Here is a 9,074-nt window from a genome sequence, read left to right on the forward strand (position 1 = left end):
GCATTGCTAATGGCAAAAGAAGGAAAAAATTTGAGCAGGAAAATTTATAAAAATTGTATTGGGTTAACCCAATGTATAAAATAAACATCCCTAAGTCTATATTGTTATAAATGGTTGAATAAACAAATAGGAGAGAATAGACTAATCTCCTGTGCAGAAAATTACAACCAATTTATGACAATCATCCTCAGGGAGGTGGAACATAACTCCCTACTTTTGAGGTGTGGCTGCAAAATGGTTTCCTTCCCAATAACACAGAATATAAAGGGAGAACAAGATCTAACAACTGTGGAGAAACCTGACAAACTTCATCAAAGCAATAATGGTTAACATTGGTCATGATAGTTCCAGTTGATAGTATACACCTTTGAGATGATGTGATAAGAATGGCATTTTCCTCTGTGTCCTTCCTCCCCCAAAATCCCATGATCACAGTCTAATGATAAAAAGAACATCAGACAAATCCCAATTGAAGGATATTCTACAAAACAACTGACTAGTAGTCCTCAAAACATAAAGTTATCAAAAACAAGCAAAATCTGAAGAACTGTCATAGCCAAGATGGGCCTAAGGAGACATGACTAACCATGTTGTGATATCCTGGATGGGATCCTGGAAGAGAGAATGAACATTAGGTTAATGATAAGAAAATAGGAATACAGTATGGACTTTAGTTAATAAAAACATATTAATATTGATTCATTAATTGTGATATACATGCCTGGTAGTAAAATGTTAACAATAGAAGAAACTGGATGTATAGTATCTGGGAACTTTCTATATTAGCTTTATCATTTTTGTGTGAATCTAAAACTCTAAAATAAGAAGTTTATAAAAATATAAATGATGAGATGGCATTCAGAATTATACATTATGTGTTGAGCTCATAAGATTGGTTACTGTGGGCTACGAAAAACAGGCATTTTCAATATGACATAATAGTTTGGGTTTACTTAAACTTAAAATTATTATTTTTTTAAAGATTTTATTCATTTATTCATTAGAGACAGAGGGAGAGAGAGGGAGAGAGAGAGAGAGAAGCAGAGGGAGAAGCAGGCTCCCAAGGAGCAGGGAGCCCGATGCGGGACTCAATCCCGGGACCCTGGGATCATGACCTGAGCCGAAGGCAGACACTTAACCATCTAAGCCACCCAGGCGCCCTAAATGTAAAATTATTAATAGAACAAAACAAAATGCTCAAAATGATTTATGATCTATACTAAAGATAAAACATGTAATAATACAAATTCATCAAATTTTAAAATAAAAGAGATTTTTGACAGCCATTTTCAAAATGAAAACTAGAGACAGATAGACATGGTACAACTGGGCAAAGAGATACATCAGAGATTAAATGGCCAGCCCCAAGCTGGATTTGATAATATTGTTTTGTTAAAAATGTCAATACTCTATCTGCCCTGGATTGAAGGAGATGAGGCAGAGTACATATAGACCTACTTACATTTTTTTTTTAAGATTTTATTTATTTGACAGAGAGAGACACAGCGAGAGAGGGAACACAAGCAGGGGGAGCAGGAAAGGGAGAAGCAGGCTTCCTGGCGAGCAGGGAGCCCAATGCGGGGCTTGATCCCAGGACCCTGGGATCATGACCTGAGCCGCAGGCTGACACTTAACGACTGAGCCACCCAGGCACCCCTAGACCTACTAACATTTTAACATCATAAATAAAAGTTTTATAAAGTTGGAAAATAAAAGAAGATCCACATGTCAGCATGAAAACTATGGAAAGATCATTTTTTTAAATTGTCAATTTTTAAATGATAATTTATATCACCCTGACACAACAAATTAACTTGAAATCAAATTGGTCTCTTCTTGACAATGAATTCTACTCTCATATCAAAGCTTTGTCTCTGATAAAAATAGGAAAAAATAGGGTGCCTGGGTGGCTCAGTTGGTTGGGCGACTGCCTTCGGCTCAGGTCATGATCCTGGAGTTCCGGGATCAAGTCCCACATCGGGCTCCCTGCTCGTCAGGGAGTCTGCTTCTCCCTCTGACCCTCTTCCCTCTATCTCTCTATCTCTCTATCTCTCATTCTCTCTCTCTCAAATAAATAAATAAAATCTTAAAAAAAAGAAAATAGGAAAAAATAGGATTTTGTGGGGATTTATATTGCCTGGCTAGGTAAGATTTAATAAACACATGCCTCCCTGGATGAGACTAATTGCAAAGCAAAGAAGGAGTGTCCAGAAAACTGGGCTCCCTTTAAGGTTTCCTGGCTGAAAACAGCTGGATCCTCCCTAGGACTCAATACACTCATCCAGGGAGTAAATTGTTGACTTAGAAGAGACATTTATCTTTGGAGGTCACGCGCTCCACGCAGTCCTGTCTGCATGCCCATCAGGAGCTCAGCTTGTTCTATTCACACAATACTCCCTAGACCACTGTCTTGATTATTACAGTTTCACATTCCTTCTTGTTTTTCTTATTCTCTTGTTGTACTGTTAATCCTCACAATAAAGGTGCAGGCAGATTCTGGCTCGGGACCTTTGACCACTAGAGCCTCTGGTTCCCAGGCCCTCTCCTTGCTCCTACTAAGGTGTCTGGAGTAATCTTTTCATTCTCGCCTCAGGGTTTATTGGCCAAACCCGACAGTATTTCAAGTTACTTCCAAAGCAGAATATACTACAATCCTTCTGAACCTTCGCACAATTACTGAGTTTACATATGCTCTTTTATGGAGACTTTAATGAAGGTCATCATATGTATTCGGAAGGAAAGATTATATCATAAAAATTTAAAAATAAAAGCTTACTGCATAGTTATACCTTGTGCTTTGGTTGTGGAAATAGATCACACATAGTAAAATTTGACATTAAGGCTATGTCCTTTACTTGCATGTCCTGCATAAAGTGAGGAAAAAAAAATACACACTCCAACTAATCAGCTAGTCATAACACCTTGGCTATTATAAATACACTTTTATCTACTTTCTTCAGAACAAGTGTGGGTAACTACAGAAACTGAGAAAAATCTCAACTGTTTTTTTTGTTTTTTGGTTTTCCTGAGAACTATTTTTCTCTTATATCAGAATTTTTTTATGGCACAAAGGAAGGTGAGGTTGATTATTTTGTGACACAAGGAACTAGCATAGTGACCCAAGCAAACTGCCAAGGGCTCTTTCTATAGACTATTTCCCACAGTTTGCAAAATATATAAATATATATGTATATGTATATATATATATAAAGATTTTATTTATTTATTTGACTGAGGGAGACAGTGAGAGAGGGAACACAAGCAGGGGGAGTGGGAGAAAGAGAGAAGTAGGGTCTCCGCTGAGCAGAGAGACTGATGCGGGGCTCGATCCCAGGACCCTGGGATCATGACCTGAGCCTAAGGGAGATGCTTAACGACTGAGCCACCCAGGTGCCCCTATATATATATATATATTTTACAGAGAGATATACTTAAATGTATGGGCATTAATATAAATGAGTACTTAATGCAGAGTAGGGGTGAATTGGTCTTTATCATTTTCACTTTGTGACTCCTTTTATGTCTCATAGTTTATTGAACAATTTGTAACATTTGGTATGATTCTCAGGATAACAAAATTAGCAGTAGGTTTAAGGAAAATGTAATTGAATTCTGTCTGTGCTAGGAATCAGAGGATAGCAGCCCCCTACCACCGTTTTGAAGGAGATGACAGTCAGGGTAAAAGGATTTATGTGGAAAATGGGGAAGAATGGGCTTCCTACAAGGTAATGTTAAATCAGGACAATTACAAAGTAAAAGCCACTAAACATTCTACAGTGAGTATTTGCTCAGTGGGTCCTCAGTTGGTATCAGAAGCCCTGAGATTATTTTTTGTGTGTACATCTCCCTGCCACTCATCTGATTTGCATCCATAGAATAATCCTTTCCATCTTTATTTTATTTTTTTAAGATTTTTATTTATTTATTTGAGAGAGAGAGAGATAACAAGAAAGAGCACAAGCAGGGATGGGGGAAGAGGGAGAAACAGGCTCCCCGCTGAGCAGGGAGCTTGATGCAGGGCTTCATCCCAAGACCCTGGGATCATGACCCGAGCTAAAGGCAGATGCTTAACTGACTGAGCCACTCAGGTGCCCCAATCCTTTCCTTCTTTAGTGAAAACTGAAAAAAAAACAAATATATATATATATATATATATATATATATATATATATATATATTGCTTCCCTGTTAAGCTTTTGAACTAAGTTTGAAAATCTTTTTTAAATTTCTACTTCGAGTTATTTAAACAACTTTTAGGTGAACTTTGAATAATGTTTGGTTCATTTATGATCTAATAAGTTTCTTGCTAGGTTAAGATTCTAAGCACACTGCCTCCACTCTCAAGTTTTTGCCACCTAGACTTACTCTAAGGAATAATTTCATTTTTTATCAATTAATTTAAATTATATGGATTATTTGTTATTATTTGACCAATTTGACCAAATCAGCAATTTCATATGGTTCAGCTAAAATTTCCAATTACTCAAGTGTCCCATATCTTTTTTTTTTTTCCAAGTGTCCCATATCTAATAGACAGTTAAATACTACCCTGTGCATTCTGAGTTAATTAATCTTGGTCTTTATTGAGAGAGCCTCAAGAATCTAAACTTTGCACAAACAATGAATCATGGAACACTACAGCAAAAACTAATTATGTAATATATGGTGATTAATATACATAAAAAAAAGAATCTAAACTTTGTCTAATCAGCTTGAGAGAAGTATTTCTCTCCCAGAGAGGTTAAAGGGTGACTTTAAGTGATTGAGGGGAGGAGCAGAGGAGGCTTATACACCTCACTTAACCTGCCCTTAGTTCCTGACTAGGTGTTTTGACTAGAGACAAACACATGTTTGAGAACCTATACAATTTCAAGCTATCCCCTGTATACCATTTTCATTTTTGTAAAAACCTATTTTACAGAGCAGGACCATAATAACAGAACACACATTGAACGGGATGAGGCTCCACTGATGGGAAGTAAGGTATCTGTGTGAACTTGATCTAGCCTAGGAAAAAGCAAAACAGAATGCTAATTCTTTTTACAGAGAGCTGTAGATAAAATATTAATGGCAAAAGAGGGGTAGCGGAGACGTATAGGCAGAACAGCTCAATTTATGATCCTGATAGAAAACAGGCTGACTACAGTTCAGCTTCAGAGATAAGCTGTAGTAGTCTACACAAAATAATACGGAGAAACAGAAGGTCAGACAAGAAGCCTGGAACCTTCATGCTGTTCTCCTCCCAAACTCTTCTTGCTCCAAATGATATCAAGATCATGCTAAATTCTTAAAAAAATAAGTACTACAATCACAACATTTAAAGCAAACTTCATCTTGTCTAGAATTTTGGATGCAGATAAGAGCTCAGAGTGTGGAGATTTATGCCTGAGGACTGTCTGCTTGTTTTTCTATTTTTTTCTCTTTTCTCTCACTGATATGAGGTAACTGATGAAAGAAAGGAAGAAAAGAAAGAAAGAAAGAGAGAGAGAAAGAAAGAAAAAGAAAGAAAGAAAGAAGAAAGAAAGAAAGAAAGAAAGAAAGAAAGAAAGAAAGAGAAAGAAAGAAAGAAAGGAAGGAAGGAAAGAAGGAAGGAAGGAAGGAAGGAAGGAAGGAAGGAAGGAAGGAAGGAAGGAAGGAAGGAAGGAAGAAAGAAAGAAAGAAAGAAAGAAAGAAAGAAAGAAAGAAAGAAAGAAAGAAAGAAAGAAAGAAAGAAAGACAACACTATTGTAAATTTAGTCTGAGGTTTATATTGTGACAAGATAATGGGGCACCAGACCTTAATTCTGTTGAAGAAGGAAGAGAGTGCATAGTAATCATCAAATATCTTGGGAAGTGCAGCAAGTGTCCAAATGGGTATCAGTTCAATTCTAGACCAGTTATTTAAAAAAAAGGGAAAAAATGACAAAATTTTGAGGAGAAACAGAAAGTAAGGCACATCTCCATTAATCTCAAGGTGTCCACTGGAAAGTGTAGAAGATATAAAGTTATTCTTTAAAAAGTGTTTAAAGCCAACAAGATTTATAAACTTAGAAAGTTGGAAGGATAAATTATTTCTCAAAGGCTTTCTTGCTTTTTATTAAAATGAGAAAGAGAAGGAAGAGTTAGAAACATGACTGAATATGAAGAGAATTTCACTCACTGCAGTAAGGAAAAAACATTTAATATATTAGAGTGGTTTATTCCTTGGATGGAAATTTCTAGAATTAATTCCTACTAGAATATCTCCTCTGCATAACTTTAATACATTAGTTGAAATTTCTGATACCGGAACTGGAGACGAGAACAAGCACTAAAAGTACGTAACTCTCCCAAACAGTTATAAGAGAGTTAACTTAACATCTCTGTATGCTCATCTCTTTTCTATACATTGTCTCATTGACTTAATGTACATTTTATTTACTGTTGAACAAATCTTATCTTACCAACTACATGTACACCTTTTCAGAGCAACAACTGAGCTTTATATTTCTTCCACAGTTTATTGACCATAACAGAACCTTCTTAAACTTTTCTGAAAAGCAATTTATTTTTATCTCTATAATGCTTTCTATAAATAACCAGTAGCTTACTGCTAAATAATATAATGTTGACATCAATTATAGCAGGAAGTTTACTTTATCTTATTAATAAATAGTTACAAGATTTTTAAAAATGAAGTAACAGATTGGAGTGCTCTTCAAGGGACTTGAACATTGGTAAAAACATTTAGCAAGATTTTTGGGGATTCTAATGCCTTTCTAGATCATTTATCTTCATCCTAATCCATGAAAATTATGCATCAAGATGATTATAGGTACTAGAGGCAATTAATGTGCCCAACCTATTAAGAGTACTCTAAATTCCACATAAATTGTCTCTTTCAAAGTGTTAATTAAATGTATGAAAACTTGATTATAATTTGGCCTCCGGCATTTTGAAAATTATTAATCCCCTTAAATTATCTTCCCTTATTACTTCCTTTACTGAAATTCTCTAAATAGAGTAAAATTATAATTCATATCACCAAAAAAAAAAAAAAAAAGACAATCTGCCTCTCTTGGATTTGGAAATTACACAGTTGATTTCAACTAATAGTACTTATCATCCGAGAAAATCAGTTAATGCCCCAAAGCCAAATTTTAGGATAACAGTGTATGAGACTTTTAAAGTGGAACTTATTTTCACAAAAAGGAAAGCACTGTTTATTTCCAAATTCACAATTATGAATTTTGGTTATACATTATGTTTTGAAAAAATTTCCCCAGGAAGGAATGTGAGAAGGTTTAGCCAATGGCAACTTGCAGGAATATCTTTTCTCTTTTATAAAAAGAAATTCTGGGGAAATAGACCCTACATTCTCTCCATTAGAGTTCTTCAATTTATGAACAAGGCCATAAATTATCCCCCATTTAAGTAAGGGCACATTAAATAAGCATTAAATAATGGGGGGAGGGGGTAGTTTCTTTTTTTGTTGTTGTTGAGTGTTTGAATGATCTTCACCTAACTGACAATTCAGATTAATTGCATATTTGGTATATTTCTATCTCTATTCATAATTGAAAGCATCAGTGTAACTTTCACAAGTCAATTACATATGATTAAAGAGTCATATTCAGGGGCGCCTGGGTGGCTCAGTCGGTTAAGCGTCCAACTTTTGGTTTTGGCTCAGGCTGTGATCACAGAGTTGCGGGATCGAGCCCCGCATCAGACTTCACATTCAGTGTGGTGTCTGCTTGAGATTCTCTCCCTCTGCTCCTCCCTCACTCTCATGCTCTCTCTCTCTCTCAAAATAAATAAAATCTTAAAAAAAAATTATATTCAAATCGTATTATGTGATCCCTTTAAATTTGTTTCTATTTGTTTTTAATTTTTGAAAGATTTTATTTATTTATTTGACAGAGAGAGAGAGAGAAAACAAGCAGAGGGAAGGACAGAGGGAGAAACAGACTCCCCACTGAGCAGGGAGCCTGATGAGGGATTTGATCCCAGGACCCTGTGATTATGACCTAAGCCAAAGGCAGATGCTTAACTGACTGAGGCACACAGAAGTCCCTTAAATTTGTTTTTAAATGCTCATTTGTAATTCTTACATTAATTATTATATTTGTTGTAGACATTTGGCAAATCATGTGAGGTCCAAATAAGAATACAGAATACCGATAAACTCCATGACCCAGAAATGACACTTCTAACAACTGTTGTTAGTTGAATGTCTTCCCTGAAAAGAGCTACTGAAGCCCTCACTCTCAGTACCTGTGAGTGTGACCTTATTTGGACATAGGGTTTTTGCAGGTGTCATCAACATGAGGTCATTTTAGATTATGGTGGCCCCCAGACACAGAGAAGAGCATCCTCTGAAGATGAAGACAGAAATTTGGAGGGACATGTCTATAAGCCCATGAACTCCAAGGATTACTAGCAACCACCAGAAGCTAGGAAAAGGTCAGGAAGGATTCTTCCTTAGGATTCAGAGGGGTATGGGCCTATAGACTCTTTAATTTCAGACTTCTAACCTCCAGAACTATGAGAGAATAAATTTCTGTTGTCTTAAGCCACCTAGTTTAACATACTTTGTTACAGGAGCCCTAAGAAGCTGATACTTAGTCCATGTCCTGCTGAACACTTAAGGACACTATTATCAATGCTATTTCATACCTTGATGTGTTTATACATTGCCATAGACAGAATGTCTGTGTACCAAATGTTGAAATCTAATCCCAGTGTGATGGCATTTGGAGGTCAGACCTTTAGGAGTTTATTAGGTCATCAGGGTAAAGCCTTCATGAATGGGATTAGTGCCTTATAATAGAGACCCCAGAGAGCTCCCTTTCCCCTTCTTCCATGTGAGGACATCATACCAGGCACCAAATCTGCTAGTGCCTTTTCTTGGACTTACCAGCTTCCAGAATGAGAAAAATTAATTTCTGTTGTTTATACATCATCCAGCTATGGTATTCCATTATAGCAGTGGAATGGACTAAGATGCAGGTATATCATAAATTCTAGCTGAGGTCATCAAGTGTTTTCTGTAGAAATAATTATTCATGATGACTACTTTTAAATAAAGAGGTCATCCTGTGGTTATATGGGCATTA

Source organism: Eumetopias jubatus, unplaced genomic scaffold, assembly GCF_037043125.1.
Source record: "Eumetopias jubatus isolate StellerSeaLion01/CBP00866 unplaced genomic scaffold, mEumJub1_p1.0 scaffold_5, whole genome shotgun sequence".
NCBI lineage: Eukaryota > Metazoa > Chordata > Mammalia > Carnivora > Otariidae > Eumetopias > Eumetopias jubatus.